This window comes from Callithrix jacchus, chromosome 10, assembly GCF_049354715.1.
Source record: "Callithrix jacchus isolate 240 chromosome 10, calJac240_pri, whole genome shotgun sequence".
NCBI classification, from domain to species: Eukaryota; Metazoa; Chordata; class Mammalia; order Primates; family Cebidae; genus Callithrix; species Callithrix jacchus.
Genome location: NC_133511.1, coordinates 67191308 through 67211989, shown reverse-complemented (window position 1 = coordinate 67211989; position 20682 = coordinate 67191308). Strand labels below are relative to the sequence as shown.

Below are 20682 nucleotides of genomic sequence, written 5' to 3'. Positions count from 1 at the left end.
CATCTGAGGATTGGAACTATAATTACTTTGTACTTCCTACAGAACTTTATGAATCAGTCCTCCCTGCTGCTTAGGTCTCTGTAGTCACCTAGACAGGTGGTACTATTCCCTGTCATTTTGAAGGCCATATGGTATAGTCCACCTCTTACCTAAAATATTTTAATGTTTTAAGCTTTCATTTTGCATTGACACATATACAGTCTCATTAGACTCTGAAGCTGCCTTCATATTTATCACGCACTCCTTGTAAGTTTTGTCTTCAGAGACTTTATGGCCTAACCATTGCATATTAAGTGCTATAAGGTATAGCAAATGGAAAAATTACCTAAGAGAAAGAGGAATTTTCAGACAGAGAAGGGCCTAAGGAAAAAAAAAAGAGAGAGGAATTAGAGAGGTCCTTTTCAAGAGAATTTTCACCTTCATGATTTCCTACACTCGCTTCTCTTTACCACAAACACTCTTCCCTTCCCTTCCCCACTCTTCCCCAATTCCTACTTATCCTTCAGTTTAAAGAAATCGTCTTTTTTTTTTAGCCAGGCATGGTGGCTCACGCCTGTAATCCCAGCACTTTGGAAGTCAAGGCAGGTGGATCACAAGGTCAGAAGCTCAAGACCATCCTGGCCAATGTGGTGAAACTCCAACTCTACTAAAAATACAATAGTTAGCCGAGTATGGCAGTGTGTGCCTATAATCCCAGCTACTCGGAAGGCTGAGGCAATAGAATCACTTGAACCTGGGAGGTGGAGGTTGCAGTGAGCCAAGATCACACCACTGCACTCCAGCCTGGCAACAGAGTGAGACTCCCTCTCAAAACAAAAAAATTGTCTTTTTTTTCTTTTAAATCACTTACCACTTAAAGAAGTTGTCTTTATCCATTCTGGCTGCTATAACAGAATACCATTACTGGTTGGCTTAAACAGCAAACACTTATTTCTCTCAGCTGGAGACAGGAAAGTTCAAGAGCAAGGTGCCAGAGGATACGGTGTCTGGTGAAGGCCCACTTCCTGGTTCATAGACAACCATCTTCTCACTGTGTCCTCACATGGCAGAAAGAGATCAAGAAAGCTCTCTGGGGTCCCTCTTACAAGGGAACTAATCCCATTTATGAGTGCTCCACCCTCATGACCTAATCACCTCCCTAAGGCCCCACCTACTAATACCATCACATTGGAGACTATGGTTTCAACATATGAATTTTAGGGAGACACAAACATTCAGTCTACGCTACAAGTCTTGCTCCCATCTGCTCACATCCCCACTGACAGTATAAGTACCTTTGCCTGTCCTATTGTACCCTATTCTTAATTGTTCATTGTCAGTTGTCCCTCCTTGACTGTAAGCTCCATGAGGTCAGATCTCATCTTGTATCCCCAGTGCTTGAATAGTGCTTACTACATAGTTAGCATGCAGCAGATGTTTGCTGAAAAAATAAAAGAGGAATTATTTTTCACTCTCTTGGAAGGATAAATGGGATTTGGGCATGCAGAGAAGGAAGTTAAGAGCATTTTGAGGGCCGGGCGCGGTGACTCAAGCCTGTAATCCCAGCACTTTGGGAGGCCGAGGCAGGTGGATCACGAGGTCAAGAGATCGAGACCATCCTGGTCAACAAGGTGAAACCCCGTCTCTACTAAAAATAAAAAAATTACCTGGGCATTGTGGTGCGCGCCTGTAGTCCCAGCTACTCAGGAGGCTGAGGCAGGAGAATTGCTTGAACCCGGAAGGCAGAGGTTGCGGTGAGCCGAGATCGTGACATAGCACTCCAGTCTGGGTAACAACAGTGAAACTCCGTCTCAAAAAAAAAGCATTTTGGAAAAAGAGAGCATCACCCAAAAATATGTAATTTGGTACTTCATTCCTAAAACATTATTTATGAAAAAGATGGCCAGAACAGATCTTGTAACTAAAAATTAGGAACAATGGGAGAGGACAGGCTTCACAGCTCCAAATTCAAAGTACCTAAAGCAGCTTTCATTATCAATTTAAAGGTGATATCTAAATTGAAGCCCATGACTGTGTAGGAAATGTATCACATAGAAATTATAATAAAATTGTAGCTTATCTTCTGCCCTGAGCAACACAAAGCTTCTTAAAGAAGGACTGAAATTTCTTTCTTAATTTTTTTTGGAGATAGAGTCCTACTCTGTTGTCCAGGCTGGAGTACAGTGGGATGATCTTGGCTCACTACAACCTCTACCTCCTGGGTTCAAGAGATTCTGCTGCCTCTGCCTCCTGAGTAGCTGGGATTAAAGAAATGTGCCACCATGTCTGGCTAATTTTTGTATTTTTAGAAGAGACAGGGTTTCACCATGTTGGCCAGGCTGGTCTCAAACTCCTGACCTCAAGTGATCCGCCTGCCTTTGCTTCCCAAAGTTCTAAAATTACAGACATGAGCCACTGCTTCCAGCCAATTTCATCTTATTCTTAGTGACAGACACTATTGGTTGCATATCCAGCAATGTACACACAACACACACACATACTTCTACCATATATACTAGAGATAACAGATATGTTTCCAGCCTTCCTTCAGCTAAGGTATAGGTACATGAGTCCATCTGAGCCAGTGGGAGATGAAGGAAATGTGTTAGAGGCTTTTTTCTTCTAAGAGAAGAAATAAAGAGAAATATATTTTCTTCCTTGATGAAAAGGAATGAGAAAAAGACTGCCATTTTTCTGCCATTGATGTGGCTATGTAAGGAAATGATATTTAGAACTAAGATAGCTCTTCTAAACATTAATATATAATTCTAAAGAAAAAAGCCAATCCATTGATGATGGCTAAGCAGGAAGCTAAAAGACATCATTGAGCCACTGTACCAACCCTGGAACTGGCCTTCTTCTAGATTTCTTTTTACTAACATAATAAATGTCTTTATATTTAATAATGCCTTTATGTGTCTTTGTATTTCTTTGTTACTACTTGCAGCTGAAAGCAGCTGACATTCTCATCTTTAGATCCCTTAAAATACCTTGCATAGTTGCTTGAATATTAGGCACTCAATATTGTATGTGTATATATAAAGTAGTAGTTAGCAAACTGGAATTGCCTTTTTCTGTTTACTACTCCCTAAAAAGGGATTTATTATGTTGGAGAGGCAGGAAATCAATAGGAGAAAAACTGTCCAGGTAAAAGGACTGAAACCATACTGCTCACATTTGAAACAAATAATAGCTCTGGCAGGAATTCACATTCCATCAAATGGAATCCCTTCTAACCCACACTGCAGGTTATTATAATCATTGCTACTAAAAATAATAGTGGGTCAATATACAAAGCATAAAAGTGACAATTCACGGTGACCAATTAAATGAGTACAATTAACACAAGGTATATTGAATTAAGTCTCTTTTTTTTTTTTTTTTTTGAGTCAGAGTCTCGCTCTGTCACCCAGGCTGGAGTCCAGTGTTGCAATCTCAGCTCACTGCAACCTCTGCATCCCAGGTTCAAGTAATTCTCCTGCCTCAGCCTCCTGAGTAGCTAGGATTACAGGTGTACACCACCAGGTCTGGCCAATTTTTGTATTTTTACTAGAGATGGGTTTTCACCATGTTAGCCAGGCTAGTCTTGAACGCCTGACCTCGTGATCCACCTGCCTCAAACTCCCAAAGTGCTGGGATTACAGGCATGAGCCACAATGCCCAGCCCATAAGTCTCATTTTTAAAAGACCACAAGAAAAAAGGGGGAAGGAGTCATGTTAAAACCTGTTTTCCAAATACTTTGACCTATAAGGACATGCCATTCAAGAATAAAAATTAGTCTGTCAAAGTGGAGAAGGTGGTAGAACTTAAATGGAATGGTCCTTTCTGTAATTACAGCCAATTAATAGCTAAGTCAGAAGATATTTTTGCTACAGATTGATCTACCGAATCTATTTTTGATAATTCCATTTTGTTCTGTTCATGTGAATCATGGTCCCCGTTATGAATAATGTGATTTCTCAGAGCCTTGTAAGTGTGGTGTTACTTCCAGGCTTTGAAATTGCAGTGGGGGAAGAACTTGCTTCTTTTTATGCTAGTCCAGGATGTATAAAATCTGACACATTGCTGGAGCTCTCCTCTCCCCACACTCTATCCCCCACAAATAATAAAGTCTCCTCCAAGATGTTCCAGAGAATGAATCACTCCACCTGCTACTAAAGTGATAATCACTCAGAGAAGAAGAGAACAACTGCCTCTACTGCTGTTTATATAAAGAACAGAGCATCTTAGGATAGAAAAGTGAGACCAACACTGTTTGCACTGAAATACCAACAGAATGCATAGCCAAACTGTAACTTGCCAAAGAAGCCAAGAGAAACTATCTTTCTGCAAATATTTCTTCAGCTTTTCAATTAACAAAAAGTGACTAGGACTTTATTTTATATAAAATTAAAGATATCAAAATAATTATAGAAATTGTCGCTCAAAATATCCAGTGAGATAATAAGCCCCGACATCATCTCACTGGATATTTTGGGAAAACAAACTCACTTCCAGTTTTAGGAAGCTAGATTAAAGATGTTCTGTCTTCCCTTTCTGAAATCATTCCAAAATGAGAATAAAGAAATTAAAATGCAAACTCTGTCTTTGACATCTCTAACCCAGAGCCATAACATTTTAAGATGGGAGACAAAGATAGGGCAATGGTATCTGACTAAACAAAACATATAAAGTGCTTACTGAAGGATGAAGTCACAAGAAGCAAGCCAATCAGCTAAGAAGAACTGCAGAAATTCTGCTCAGGAATGTGAAATATCAAGTACCACATAAGGTAGGGATAAAGCAAGGACAAAAACGAGGGAATTGTATTAATGACTGTATAGACAACAGATTTAAACCCATCCCTTTCTGGGCTGGGCACAGTGGCTCACGCCTGTAATCCTAGCACTTTGGGAGGCTTTGGGAGGCTGAGGTGGATGGATCATGAGGTCAGAAGTTTGAGACCTGCCTGGCCAATATGTGAAACACTGTCTCTACTAAAAATACAAAAATTAGCCTGGCGTGATGGCATGTGCCTGTAGTCCCAACTACTTGGGAGGCTGAGGCAGAAGAATTTGGAACCCAGGAGGTGGAGGTTGCAGTGAGCCAAGATTGCACCATATCACTCCAGCCTGGGCAACAGAGCGAGACTTCATCTCAAAAAAATATTAAAAAAGTAAGCTGTGAAGAGAAATAAATGCTAGAAAGTTAGGTAGAAAACCAGGAGAGGGAGTGGTGACAAGAAAGACAAGGGAAGAGAATGTTTCAAAAGGAAAGGCTTAGTCAGTGGAGTCAGATACATCAGAGCAGTCAAAAAAGTCAAAGACTAAAAAGCATCCTACTGTCAAAGGTGAGTGACTGCAAATGGGGACAAAGAATCTTTTTAGGGTGATAGAAATGTTCTAAAAATTATACTATGTTGATGATTACACAATTCTGCACATTAACTAAAAATTGCTGAACTGTATGCTTAAAATGAATGACTTTTGTGGAATGTAATACCTCAAAAGAGGGTTATTCCTCTTTTTTTTTTTTTTTGAGACAAAGTTTTTTGCTCTTGTTGCCCAGGCTGTAGTGTAATGGCATGGTCTCAGCTCATTGCAACCTCTGCCTCCCGGGTTCAAGAAAGTCTCCTGCCTCAGCCTCCCAAATACCTGGGATTACAGACACCTGCCACCATGCCCAGCTAATTTTTGTATTTTAAGTAGAGATGGGGTTTCACCATGTTGGCCAGGCTGGTCTAGAACTTCTGACCTCAGGTGATCTGCCCACCTCAGCCTCCTAAAATGCTGGGATTACAGGCATAAGCCACCTTGCACGGCTCTTTTTTTGTGTGTGTGACAGGGTGTCACTCTGGATCCCTAGGCTGGAGTGCAGTAGCATGATCTCAGCTCACTACAACCTTGACCTCCCAGGCTCAGGTGATTCTCCCACCTCGGCCTCCTGAGTAGCTGGAACTACAGGTATGAGCCACCACACCTGGCTAATTTTCTGTATTTTCAGTAGAGACAGGGTTTTGCTACATTGTCCAGGCTGGTCTTGAATTCCTGTACTCAAGCAATCCTCCTGCCTCTGCCTCCCAGTGTATGGGGATTACAGGAGTAAGCCACTGCACTGGGCCAAAACAGTAGTTTCAAGAGGGTTATTGGTGGCCTGGGTCTGAAAAGTTTCAATGAAGTAATGAGACAAGAAGCCAGATTTGGATCTAGGAATAAATTTGAAATGAAGAAATGGAGGCAAGAAGTGAAGACTTTCATTTAAGGAAATTGGTTCTAAAGGAAGAAAAGAAAAAAAGTAATACCTACAGAGACCCACAGGGTCAAGGAGGGGAGGAAGGTCGTAAGTTTAGTTTTAGATATATTCCATTTGAGGTAAGACTCCATATAGCTAGTAGACAATTATTCCCTTTTGTTTTAGAAGTAGGAACTGTGGCAGATTGCTTAGTACAAAAGTTCCACAACAGGTGGGCATTGGGATGAAGTTGGAAAGAGAGCAGCACAGCAGATAAAGGGTCCCACCTACTCTCTAGGCAAACTCCATTTCCAGAATGACTGAGCTCAGAGAATATCCATAGGACTTCATCATCTCTATCAGCATCTGGGTATATCAACATCAACTTATTCCTTAGTACATACAGTGAAGAATCTCTCTCTACTCTCCCACTATGCCCTGTTCCAGTTCTTCATTATCTGGAAGCTTTTCCTAGTGTTTAACTAACACAAATCTCTCTTCAAAGTTGAGTCCTTTAAAACTTCTCATTTAAGAACAGACGTGGCTAGGTGTGGTGGCTCAAGCTTGTCATCTCAACGCTTTGGGAGGCTGAGGTAGTAGGATCTCTTGAGCCCAGGAATTCAAGACTAGCCTCTGTTACATGGCAAGACCCCATCTCTATTTTAAAATAATAATAATAAAATGTACTTTTAAAAAAGAAAAAATGTTGTGTGCTGTTATGCTTCCTGTTTCTAGTATTTATAAGATAACCAGACATCCTCTATTTTTTTTTTAAGACAGAGTCTTGCTCTGTCCAGGCTGGAGTATAGTGGCTCAATCTCAGCTCACTGCTACCTCCACCTCCTGGGTTCAGCCTCCCAAATAGCTGGGATTACAGGTGCCCACCACCTTGCCCAACTAATTAGTAGAAATGAGGTTTCACCATGTTGGCCAGGCTGGTCTCAAACTCCTGACCTCAAATGATCCGCCCACCTCAGCCTCCCAAAGTGCTGGGATTACAGGTGTTAGCCACCACTCCTGGCCCTAATTTTTGAAGTTTTTTTGTAGGGACAGAGTTGCTATTTGAGCGAGTTGTTACGAAAGCGCCACACTCTGAAATCTGATTGTGAGTCCTTTATTGCCGGCAACCAAGAGTCAGCTCACGCTCAAAATCTCTTGGCCCAAGGAAGGGGCTTTATTCCTTTTGATACCTTAAGAAAGGGGAGCAGAAGCCTAGTTAAAGCAAAATTTTACAGAAGCAGAACAAGCAAGTTAGGGGAGGAGGCTGGTAACTAGGAGGCAGGAGGCTCCCATGATTGTTGATTAACTAAGGAGGGTATACACAAGCAGTTCCCATGATTGCTGATTTCAAGGGGAGGGGGCATTTGGTACTTTCCATATAATCAGTCAAGGGGGTATTCACAATAGCAAGTGGTCTTGTCAAGAAGGATATGGTTACAACGGTTCTATGTTTCTATAGTTCTAAGTACAATATGACCCAGCACAGGAACATGACCCAGATATGCGCTCAAAGGAGAAATGGTGGGAGGGGCAAGGTGGAGGTTAAGATGGAGTCTGTGTGACTCTCAGCAAAATGGAGTCTGTCTGGCTAATACAGTGTAGGTTAGCACAGGGTCTTCCCGTGTTGTCCAGGCTGGACTCAAACTTCTGGGCTCAAGCGATCCTCTCACCTTGGTTTTCCAAAATGCTAGGATTACAGGTGTGAGCCACCACCACACTCAACCCCATTAAATTCTATTTTTTTTTTTTTTTTGAGATGGAGACTTGCTCTGTTGCCCAGATTAGAGTGCAGTGGCATGATCTCCACTCACTGCAACCTCTGCCTCTCAGGTTCAAGCAATTCTCCTGCCTCAGCCTCCCAAGTAGCGGGGACTACAGGGACACACCACCATGCCTGGCTAATTTCTGTAATTTAAGTAAAGATGGCGTTTCACCATGTTGACCAGGCCGATCTCGAACTCTTGACCTCAGGTGATCCACCTGCCTTGGCAGGTGTGAGCCACCATACCCAGCCTAAATTCTGAAGAGAAGGCAAAACCAAAAGCATAACAAACCACTATTTTTTTTTTTTTTTTGAGACAGAGTCTTGTTCTGTTGCCCAGGCTACAGTGCAATGGCGTGATCTTGGCTCACTGCAACCTCTCCTTGCCAAGTTTAAGCAATTCTCTTGCCTCAGCCTCCCAAGTAGCTGGGATTACAGGCACCCACCACCATGCCCATCTATTGTATATATATATATATATATATATATATATATATATTTTTTTTTTTTTTTTTTTTTTTAGTAGAGACAGGGTTTCACCATGTTGGCCAAGCTGGTCTTGAATTCCTGACCTCAGGTCATCCACCTGCCTTGGCCTCCCAGAGTTCTGGATTACAGGCCACTGCGCCCAACTATATATATATATATGTACACATATATATATATATATTTTTTTTTTGGTGGGGGGAGGAAGGCAGGAAGGAAGGGAGAAGGACGGTAGGGAGGAAGGAAGGGATGAAGGAAGGAAGGAAGGGAGGAAGCGGGGAGGGAGGGAGGGAGGGAGGGAAGGGAAGAAAGGAAATCAAGCAATGAAAGAGACATTGCCGACCTGGATCTAGCGGTTTACAAGTTGATTTCTTTTTTTTTGAGAGAAGGAAAGAAAAAAAAGTAAGTAAAGGAGAGGAAGAAAGAGGAGAGAAAGAGGGAGAGTAAATGGAAATGTTGCTTTATTTTGAAAAAAATTGGGTATTAATAATGGCCAATCAATGTTTCATTTAAACTAATGGGTAGGTGTGATGTGGTATTGACAAGAATGTATATTTTGTGTATTTGAAGTGGGGAGCTCTATAAATATTTATTAAGTTTACTTGTTCTGGATCTGAGTTCGAGTCCTTGATATCCTTATTAATTTTCTGTCTCATTGAATCTAAGTCTCCTATCTGGGTGTTAGGATCCTTAGCTCTTGTTGTTGCATTGATCCTTTTACCACTATACCTTTGTTGCTTTAAAATCTATTTTATCCGATACAAGAATTGCTACTCCTGCTTTTTATTTATTTATTATTTATTTTTGCTCTCCATTTGGTTGGTAAATCTTTCTCCATCCCTTTGTTTTGAGTCTTTGTGTATCCTTGCATGTGAAACAGGTCTGGATGTAACATGCCGTTGGGTTTTGGCTGTGTTTTTTGATTGGGAATTCAGTCAATTTAAATTTAGGGTTACTGCCATTTGATGTTGACTGGCTGTTTTATCCATTCGTTGGTGTAAATTCTTCTTTATGTTGGTGCTCTTTACTTTTTGGTGTATTTTTAGAAAGGCTAATACTGGTTGTTTCTTTCTGTGTGTAATGCTTCTTTCAGAAGCTCTTGTAAAGCAGGCCTGGTGGTAATAAAATTGCTGAGTTCTTGCTTGTTCATAAAAGATTTTATTTTTCCTTCAGTTGTGAAGCTTAGTTTGGCTGGATATGAAATTCTGGGCTGAAGGTTCTGTTCTTTGAGGATGTTGAATATTGGCCCCCACTCTCTTCTGGCCTGTAGAGTTTCTGCCGAGAGATCTGCTGTAAGTCTGATAGGCTTGCCTTTGTGGGTAATCTGACCTTTCTCTCTGGCTGCCCTTAGTATCCTCTCCTTCGTTTCAACCCTGGTGAATCTAACGATTATGTGCCTTGGGGTTGCTCTTCTTGAGGAATATCTCTGTGGTGTTCTCTGTATTACCTGGGGTTGAATGTTGACCTGCTTTGCTAGTTTAGGAAAATTTTCCTGAATAATATCCTGAAGGGTATTTTCCAGCTTGGATTCATTCTCTCCGTCGCATTCAGGTACACCTATCAAACGTAAATTTGGTCTTTTCACATAGTCCCACATTTCTTGGAGACTTTGCTCATTCCTTTTTATCCTTTTTTCTCTAATCTTTTCTTCACGTTTTATTTCATTAAGTTGGACTTTGACCTCTGATATCCCTTCTTCTGCTTGAACAATTCGAGTGTTTAAACCTGTGCATACTTCTCGGAGTTCCTGTATTGTATTCTTCAGTTCCATTAATTCACTCATACTCCTCTCTAAGTTGTCTATTCGCAATAGGATTTCATCAAACCTTTTTTCAAAGTTCCTAGTTTCTTTACGTTGGGCTACAACATGTTCTTTTAACTCACCGAAGTTTGTTATTATCCATTCCTTGAAGAGTGATTCTGTCATCAGGAGGCGCTCGTTCTCCATCAAGCCTTGTTCCATTGTTGATGTGGAACTGTGATCATCTTTAGAGGGAGAGGCGTTCTGACTTTGAGTATTCTCAGCTTTCTTACGCTGGTTTCTTCCCGTCATTGTAAATTTATCCTCCTGTCGTCTTTGAAATTACCAACTTTCAGATTAGGTCTCTTGAGTGGACGTCCAGGTTGTTAGTTCCCAGGGCCAGAGCAGCGGCGTTAAAACTGATGGTGCTTTTCTGCCCAGGATTCTCCTGTCGGGCTTCCTTCTTGTTTCCGTAGTAGGCGACTCTGCCTTCCCGGGGCTCCAAACCTCGGTTAGAAGGGGAACCGGTCTTGTTTACTCTGCGCCGAGTGCTAACGCGCCTAGTTGCCGGCGGAACCGCTGCGCCGACCACGAGAGTCGCGCTGGCGACTCGTGTGTTTCCACCACTGGGGGATCTTCTGCTCCGTGAGCGACCAGAATTTGTCTGAAAGTGTGGCGTCCTCTAGTTCTCCGCACCTTCCCTGAGAGCTGCAATCCTGGGATGTTAGCGATCGGCCATCTTGGATCGTTCTCTGTACACATATATTTTTGAGAGATAGTCTCGCGGTGTCACTCAGGCTGGAGTTCAGTGGTGCGATCTCGGCTCACTGCAAACTCTGCCTCCCAGGTTCAAGCGATTCTCCTGCCTCAGCCTCCAGAGTAGCTGGAATTACAGGTGTGCACCACTGTGCCCAGCTAATTTTTGTATTTTTGGTAGAGATGGGGTTTCACCATGTTAAACAGGCTGGTCTGGAACTCCTGACCTAAGGTGATCCTCCCACCTTGGTCTCCCAAAGTGTTGGGATTACAGGTGTGAGCTACTGCACCCAGCTAAAAATTATTGATCAACCTCAACCATAAAATAAAGCAAATTCAAAATAATGAAGAAAAGGTATTTATTTAAAGCCAAGCACAGTGGTTCATGCTTGTAATCCCAGCACTTTGGGAGGCCCAAGCAGGAGAATCGCTTGAGGCCAGGAGTTTGAGACAAGCCTGGACAACATAGTGAGGTTTGCATCTCAATAAAAAACATGAAAAAAAGAAAAATTAGTTGGGCATGGTAGTGTGTGCCTATTATCCCAGCTATTCAAGAGGCAAAGGTGGGAGGATCGGTTGAGCCCAGAAGTCAAGGCTGCAGTGACCTATAATTATACCACTATACTCCAGTCTGGGAGGCAGAGGAAGACACTGTCTCAAAAATATATATATATATATTTTCCTGGCTTCAATCCTCCTATCTTGGCCCACTTTACACTATGGAGAGTTAAAATGTTAGATAGGGTTTTGTTTTTTTGTTTTTTTTTTTGAGATGGAGGCTCTCGCTCTGATGCCAGGCTGGAGTGCAATGGCACGATCTTGGTTCACTGCAACCTCCGCCTCCCAGGTTCAAGTGATTCCCCTGCCTCAGCCTCCTGAGTAGCTGGGACTACAGGTGCCTGCCACCACGCCCGGCTAAGTCTTTGTGTTTTAGTAGGGACAGGGTTTCATCATATTGGTCAGGATGGTCTTGATCTCCTGACTTTATAATCTGCCCGCGTCGGCCTCCCATAGTGCTGGGATTACAGGCGTGAGCCACCGTGCCTGGCAATGTTTGATAGTTTTGTTCAATAACATATGTCTGCTCTGGTAGCAATGGCAATCAGCCACGCTGATTCTAAGAGCTGTACTACAGAGGAAGGACTCTGTTGTTCTTATAAATACAAATACCTGGAAAGAACCAATACCCCAAATCCAAAGAAATAATACAAAGATTTTTGGCCAGCTCTATGTATATTATGATAAATGTAGTGTTGTCTGCGGCAGTCGTGGTGGCTCACACTTGTAAGCCCAGCACCATGGGAGGCTGAGCCAGGCAGATCACTTGAGTCCAGGAGTTTGAGACCAGCCTGGCCAACACGACAAAACCCTGTCTCCACTAAAAATACAAAAATTAGCCAGGTGTGATGGCAAGTTTTTGGAGATAGAGTGCAGTGGTGTGATCTTGGCTCACTGCAACCTCTGCCTACTGGGTTCAAGCAATTCCCCTGCCCCACCACTGTGCCAGGCTAATTTTGTTGTTGTTTGTTTGTTTGTTTGTTTGTTTTGAGACAGAGTTTTGCTCTTGTTACCCAGGCTGGAGTGCAATGGCACGATCTCGGCTCACCGCAACCTCCATCTCCTGGGTTCAAGCAATTCTCCTGCCTTAGCCTCCCAAGTAGCTGGGACTACAGGCATGCGCCACCATGCCCAGCTAATTTTTGTATTTTTGGTAGAGACGGGGTTTCACCATGTTGACCAGGATGGTCTCGATCTCTTGACCTCGTGATCCATCAGTCTCGGCCTCCCAAAGTGCTGGGATTATAGGTGTGAGCCACCGCGCCCAGCCAATTTTTGTATTTTTACTAGAGATGAGGTTTCACCATGTTGGCCAGGCTGGTCTTGAACTCGTGACCTCATGATCTGCCCACCTTGACCTCTCAAAGTGCTGGGATTACAGGCGTGAGCCACCAGGCCTGGCCAATTTTTTGTCTTGAGGTAAGTTAGAATCCTATTTGTTTCTTTATCAACAACAGCAACTTGGTTTGCTTAATACTGACCCCAAAATTACTCAATCCAAATAGTATGCTGTTCTAATAACTTGAACTATATGTACAACCTTTTCTCTTTTTTTTTTTTTTTTTTTTTTGAGACAGAGTTTCGCTGTCGTTACCCACACTGGAGTGCAAAGGCACGATCTCGGCTCACTGCAACCTCCGCCTTCTGGGTTCAAGCAATTCTCCTGCCTCAGCCTCCCGAGTAGCTGGGACTACAGGCGCACACCACCATGCCCAGGTAATTTTTGTATTTTTAGTAGAGACGGGGTTTCACCTTGTTGACCAGGATGGTCTCGATCTCTTGAACTTGTGATCCACCTGCCTCGGCCTCCCAAAGTGCTGGGATTATAGGCATAAGCCACCGCGCCCAGCCCAACCTCTTCTCTTTATTCTAGGAGCAAAGTTGTTCTGAGATTTACTTGATTACAGTGTATTATTATTACAAATAAAACTCTACTTAATAATTTTTAAATTTTATTTTTAAGATGGAGTTTCGCTCTTGTTGCCCAGGCTGGAGTGCAATGGCATGATCTTGGTTCTCTGCAACCTCTGCCTCCCTGGTATCAGCGATTCTCCTGTCTCTGCCTCCCAAGTAGCTTGTATTACAAGCATATGCCACCATACCGGGCTATTTTTTTGTATTTAGTAGGGATAGGGTTTCACCATGTTAGTCAGGCTGGTCGTAAACTCCTGACCTCAGGTGATCCACCCGCCTCAGCCTCCCAAAGTGCTCAGATTACAGGTGTGCCCCACCGTGCTTGGTCTTTAAAGTTGTTTTTATAGCACTGGTTGTGAAAAGAACTCTGTTGCGCGGGCTGGAATGCATAGCTCACTGTAGGCTTTAGTCCCAGCTGTCTTAACTTCCAGAAATCTTGCACACTCAGGTCTTTTCCCAATAGAATTCAATTTCTTTTCTTTTCTTTCTTTTTTTTTGAGATGGAGTTTCGCTTTGTTTCCCAGGCTGGAGCGCAGTGGCGCAATCTCAGCTCCACAATCTCTGCCTCCCAGGTTCAAGCAATTCTGCCTCAGCCTCCTGGGTAGCTGGGACTACAGGCGTGCACCACCATGCCTGGCTAATTTTTGTATTTTCAGTAGAGATGAGGTTTCACTATGTTGGTCAGGCTGGTCTCGAACTCCTGACCTTGTGATCCATCCGCCTCAGCCTCCTAAAGTGCTGGGATTATTTTTTTGAGACAGGGTCTTGCTCGGCCACCCAGGCCGGGGTGCAGTGATGTGATTTCAGCTCACTGCAACCTCCACCTTCTGGGTTCAAGCTATTCTTCTGCCTCAGGTTCCCGAGTACAGGCATGGGCCATCATGCCCGGCTAAGTTTTGTATTTTTAGTAGAGACAGGGTTTCATCATATTGGCTAGGCTGGTCTCAAACTCCTGACCTCAGGTGATCTGCCCACCTCGGCCTCCCAAAGTGCTGAGATTATAGGCTTGAGCCACTGTGCCTGGCCTTAGGCTTCAATTTCTACACCTATAAAAAGAGATAGGCTGTATGACCTTGAATTTGAAAATGGTTTCTTAAATATGACACCAAAAGCACAGACAACTAAAAATAAATAAATTGGACTTGACAATAATAAAAAAATTTTGTCCGTCAAAGGACACTATTGAGAGATTGAAAAGACAACCCATATAATGGGAGAAAATATTTGCTAGTTATATATTTATAAGGATTTAATATCCAGAATATGTATCTAGAACTCATACAACTCGGCCAGGTGCTGTGGCTCACGCTTGTAATCCCAACACTTTGGGAGGCCAAGGCAGGCAGATCACCTGAGGTTGGCAGTTCAAGACTAGCGTCACCAACATGGAGAAACACCGTCTACACTAAAAATACAGAATTAGCCAGGCATGGTGGTGCATGCCTGTAATCCCAGTTACTCGGGAGGCTGAGGCAGGAGAATTGCTTGAACCCAGGAGGTGGAGGTTGCGATGAGCTGAGATTACACCATTGCACTCCAGCCTGGGCGATAAGAGCAAAACTCTGTCTCCAAAAACAAAAAATAAATAAAGAAAAAAAGAACTCACACAACTCATCAACAAAAAGACAATCAAGGCCAGGTGCAGTGGCTCACACCCAAAACCCAGCACATTGGGAGGCCAAATCAGGTCAATCAATTGGGCCCAAGTGTTTGATACCAGCCTGAGCAACACAGCAAGTCCTCATCTCTAAAAAATAAAAGCCAGGCGTGGTGGCATTCACCTGTAATCCCAGCTATTCGGGAGGCTGAGGTGGAAGGTGGAAGGTTCACAAGAGCCCGGGAGGTCAAGGCTGCAGTGAGCCATGATCCTCCCACTGCACTCCAGCACTCTTGAGAAAGCCAGACCCTGTCTCATTAAAAAAAAAGGACAATCCAGTCCAACAATAGGCACAAAGGACTTGAATAGACATTTCTCCAGGGAACACACACAAATGGCCAATATAGTGCATAAAATAATGCATGGGGGTGGGCACAGTGGCTCAGGCGTGTAATCCCAGCACTTTGGGAGGCTGAGGCAGGAAGACCCCACAAGCGCCAAGGCAGGAACCAGAAGTCTCAGCCTATTCCCATATAAATAATGAAGAAAAACATAACTAGAGGTATTCATAGGTGATCTTAGTTATTCATAGGTGATTTTAGCATTCATATGTGATCTTAGTTCTTTTTTTTTTTTTTTTTTTTTTTGAGACAGTCTTACTCTGTCACCAGGCACCAGGCTGGAGTGCAGTGGCACAATCTCCGCCTCCCGGGTTCAGGCAATTCTCCTGCCTCAGCCTCCTGAGTAACTGGGACTACAGGCACATGCCACCACACCCAGCTAATTTTTGTATTTTCAGTAGAGACGGGGTTTCACCGTGTTGGCCAGGATGGTGTCAATCTCTTGACCTCATGATCCACCCACCTCGGCCTCCCAAAGTGCTGGGATTACAGGCTTGAGCCACCACACCTGGCCAGATCTTAGTTCTTTTACTAATGCCTTTCAGGTCTCAAAGTATGAACCTGGGGTGACATTGTGAAAGGAATGACCCTAAGGCAAGATACTTTAAGCCCTCCGTCACACCTGCATAAGGGCTGCTGGAGGGCACCTTGGCTGTGTGGCAGCACTAGTGCTGGGAAAGCGCCTGATGTTTAGCCAGCTAGGGAAGGAGATATCCAAAATGTCCAAGGCGTCTCCTTCCTTGGGGGCATTAGGAGAAAACTCCGCTCCTCCAAGCTCTTGAAGTAGGCCTGACAGTGGTCAGGTAGGCCCGCAGACATCCTGGGGCTTAATTGTCTCCATGTGACTGATGCTGTGCTTCAGTGGTCACATTTCAGGTCCACTCTCATGTTCTGTTTCTGCACATGGTTCCTTTTTTCTTAGAAGAGATAATCAGTAAAAATAATATAAATCTTAATGTCTTTGTTCTTTCTTGACAAGTATGGAAAACTGCTGACAAATTATGCTCCTTACCTCATCTCAGCTACTAGAAAGCCTTGGGCCCCTACCTATATGACACGTGATGTACTTGACCCTATCACTGACCACCAATACCACGCTCTACCTACCCTGCCCCCAGCTTTGTACTCAATAAAAGTCAAAGTGTCCAGGCACTCAGGGCCACAGCCAGACTCCGCACTTTGGTTGGCAGTGGACCCCTGGGCCCAAACTCTCTTTTCTCTATCTCTGTGTCTTGTGTCTTTTATTTCTACAGCTTCTGGTCTCCACACCAGCAGAGGGGGGCTCACAGGACCCTGTAGGGTTGGACCCTACACAAGACCAGCTTGGCCAACATGGTGAAACCCCATCTCTGCCAAAAATACAAAAATTAGGCAGGCATGGTGACAGGTGCCTGTAATCCCAGATACTTGGTAGGCTGAGGCAGGAGAATCCCTTGAACCCAAGGGGGCAAATTTCAGTAAACCAGGATTGTGCCATTGCACTCCAGCCTGGGCGACAAAGCGAGACTCCATCTCGATACATAAATAAATAATTTAAAATGCTTAACATCTTCTCATCTTTTTTTTTTTTCTAAGATGGAGTTTTGCTCTTATTGCCCAGGCTAGAGTGCAATGGCACAATCTCAGCTCACCACAACCTCTGCCTCCCAGGTTCAATCGATTCTCCTGCCTCAGTTTTCTGAGTAGCTGGGATTACAGGCATGCGCCACCACACTGGCTAATTTTGTATTTTGGGGGTTTCTCCACATTGGTCAGGCTGGTCTTGAACTCCCAACCTCAGTTGATCCACTGGCCTCGGTCTCCCAAAGTGCTAGGATTAAACAGGTGAGCCACCATGCCTGGCCTCAACCTTTTTAATCATTAAGGAAATGAGGCCGGGAGCGGTGGCTCACGCCTGTAATCCCAGCACTTTGGGAGGCCGAGGCAGATGGATCACAAGGTGAGGAGATCGAGACCATCCTGGTCAACATGGTGAAACCCTGTCTCTACTAAAAATACAAAAATTAGCTGGGCATGGTGGTACGCGCCTGTAGTCCCAGCTACTCGGGAGGCTGAGGCAGGAGAATTTCTTGAATCCAGGAGGCGGAGGTTGCGGTGAGCTGAGATCGCACCATTGCACTCCAGCCTGGGTAACAAGAGTGAAACGCTGTCTCAAAAAAAAAAAAAAAAAAAAAAAGAAATGAAAACCAAAACCACAAAGATATAATTTCTCACTACTAGGATGGCTTATAAAAAAAGTGTTGGACAGAGGGAGGGGAGCATCACACACTGGGGTCTGTCGGAAGGAAATAGGGGAGGGACAGGGGAGGGTGGGGAGTTGGGGAGAGATAGCAAGGGTAGAAATGCCAGATATAGGTGATGAGGAGGAAGGCAGCGAATCACACTGCCATGTGTGTACCTATGCAACAATCTTGCATGTTCTTCACATGTACCCCAAAACCTAAAATGTAATTTAAAAAAAGTGTTGGGACCTTCAAATACTTGTACAAAATGTTTGCAGCAGCTTTGTTCACAACAGCCAACAGGTAGAAACAACCCAAGTGTTTGTAAACAGATGAATGGATAAACAAATTGTTGTATGTCTATAAAAGGGAATATTATTTAACTAGAAAACAAAATAAATTATGAATACATGCTACAACATAGATGAACCTTGAAAATATGCTAAGTGAAACGAGGCAGACAGAAAACCTCAACTATTGTATGATTCCACTTATGTAAAATACCTAGAATAGACAAATTCACAGAGACAGAAAGGGCACTGGAGATTAACGGGTTGGTGGGAGAGGTTAATGGAGAGTTATTGCTTACTGGACACAGATTCTGCTTGGGGTAATGAAAAATTTTGGAAATATATAATGGCTATGATTGCATGACACTGTGAATGTAATTAATGCCGCTGAATTATACACATATTGTTAAAATGGAAATTTTCATATATATTTGACAACGATTAAAAAAAAAAAGAGCTGACTCTAAGTAGGGTGGCTTTAAGTAAAGTGACTATAAACTCCAGAACAGTCCACATTTACTACTGTTGTATGGATTGTAATTATGGATAGTATAACCCCCAGACTCGCAAAGCTATCCCAGTTTGAACGGTAATCTATACAGTCACCCAGTCTCTAAGTTCTCATTGTGAACGGTTCTGCAAACCTAACCTCGGGCATTAGGACCTTAGAAAGATTCTGCGATGACATCACCTCTAGAATATCAGAACCCACTGGCCTCCAGGGAAATGGAGGCGGGGCGGAAGATGTGTGCACTTCACACAAACGCCCAGCTCCCACGTGAGAATCATTTCAGTGGTAAATCACCTGTTTATTTCGGGTCCCGAGAGCCCACGACTAAAGGGAAACACTTGCAGAGTGTGTGCATTGAGTCAGCGGTGGCAAAAATAGAGAATAGACCCACCGTCCCCTGTCATGCCACACTCATTATGGCCGCCGGCGTCTAAGTGAAGAGGGAGCGCGCCTCCTCTCCCAGCTCCAGAGGGGCGGGCCCTGGGAAACCGAAGGAGCTTCTGCGGACCAATGGAGAGAGGCAAGGGGCGGGGTTGGCCTGGGTCAGCTGCCGGAGGGCGGTGAGGTTGATTTTGTCCGGCGGGTTTTGTTGTTCCGCGGCTGCCACGTTATTCCCAGATTTTGAGGTGGATTTTGCCTGGTGGTGTGCCACCGTCAGCGCTTCCGGGTTAAAGTCCCGCTGAGCTGATTCCACCCAGTGCTTGTCCCTCCCTTTCCTAGCCAGCCCGAGTCAAAGCCCTGTTGGCCCCTCCCTCTCCTTTGAGATGACTCATCTCTGTATCGCAACAACGCGATAAATTGGCGGCTCCAGGTGTGACCTGACACGTTGGAGCTTAAAACCTTTTTTTCTTATTATAAAAATACATGGATATTTTGGGAAATTAAGAAAAGCATAATGGAAATAAAAGAGATATACTGTCCCATCAGCCAGAAACAATCATGATTAACTTTTGTGATTCTTTTTTTCCCTCTGTGTATCTATTTTAACACAATTGGGACAATGCTGTATAAGTTATATATTGTTTGCATATTGTTTTTCTTTGTAATTTTAAATGAATGCATAGGATTCATTTAAAGTATTCCATGGATGAATGTACTATAATTTTTATATTTTCCCATTGAGCATTTAAACTAAACTTTGAAGCCTGGCACGGTGGCTCACACCTGTAATCCCAGCACTTTGGAAGGCCAAGACAGGCAGATCACTTGAGGTCAAGAATTTGAGACCAGCCTGGCCAACATGGTGAAACCCTGTCTCTACTAAAATCACAAAATTGGCCCACCGTGGTGGCACGTGCCTGTAATCCCAGCTACTTGGGAGGCTGAGGCAGGAGAACTGCTTGAACCTGGGAGGCGGAGGTTGCAGTTAGCCAAGATCGCGCCATTGTAAGCCAGCCAGGCAACCAGAGCAAAACTCCATTTCAAAAATAAATAAATAAACAAACCAAACTTTGAGTGGACAGCCTCTTGGAGGTGGGGCAGGTCAGGAAGGAGAGACAGCTAAGAACTGGCTATTCCACAGCTTCACCCTCCCTTTGCAAAGTTGTTCTACGAGAATTACAAGATTTTAGAGTCTTTCAACACTTTAGAATCTTAGGGTTCTAAAGCACTACAATTGAGAAACTCAGAATCTTAACATCTTGGGCTGGTAAGGACCTCTGAAAAAACAAGTCCAAGCCTCTACCAAATAGTTTTACTCTAAAAACAAGACAAAAACTGTCTCTACTAAAAAAATACAAAAATTAGACAGGTGTGGTGGTGGATGCCTGCAGTTCCAATGACGTGGGAGGCTGAGGCAGGAGAATCACTTCAATCCGGGAGGCAGAGGTTGCAGTGAAACAAGATAATACCACTGCACTCCAGCCTGGGACACAGAGCAAGAGTCTGTCTCAAAAAAAGAAAGAAAGATAGAGAGACAGAGAGAGGGAGGGAGGAGGAAAGGAGGGAAGGAAGGAAGAAAGGCAAAGAAAAAGAAATTTATAAGAGGAGGTGTGGCAAAAGTCAAACGTTAATAGTAATTCCCGTAGACCTATATGGCTGAGCATATAGGCTAGTTCTTCTTGAGGTCAGAACAGTTTTCATGCCAAAATAGAATTATCAACTCAGAGTGACTTGTTTTAAATGATTAATTGAGTTATTTTGGTGCTAAGGAGCAGGTTATCTCAAGTGGTTTAGGGTAAAAGTTTGTTGTGCATTTCATTATAAAAATATGCATGTTGGAGGGCCCTGAGATGCTAAGCAGCCCAGTTTCAGA

The 20682-nt window shown here is 43.6% G+C and overlaps 1 long non-coding RNA gene across 1 annotated transcript; it reads right to left on the bottom strand.

The window, feature by feature from the left end:
• Positions 1-274: 274 nt before the first annotated feature.
• LOC128929144 (uncharacterized) lies at positions 275-19087 on the bottom strand. The gene is made up of 4 exons (XR_008475160.2): positions 18723-19087; positions 1647-1764; positions 851-1030; positions 275-360 (listed from the first exon to the last, which is right to left on the bottom strand). It is a non-coding gene; the product is annotated as an uncharacterized LOC128929144 (long non-coding RNA).
• Positions 19088-20682: the final 1595 nt, after the last annotated feature.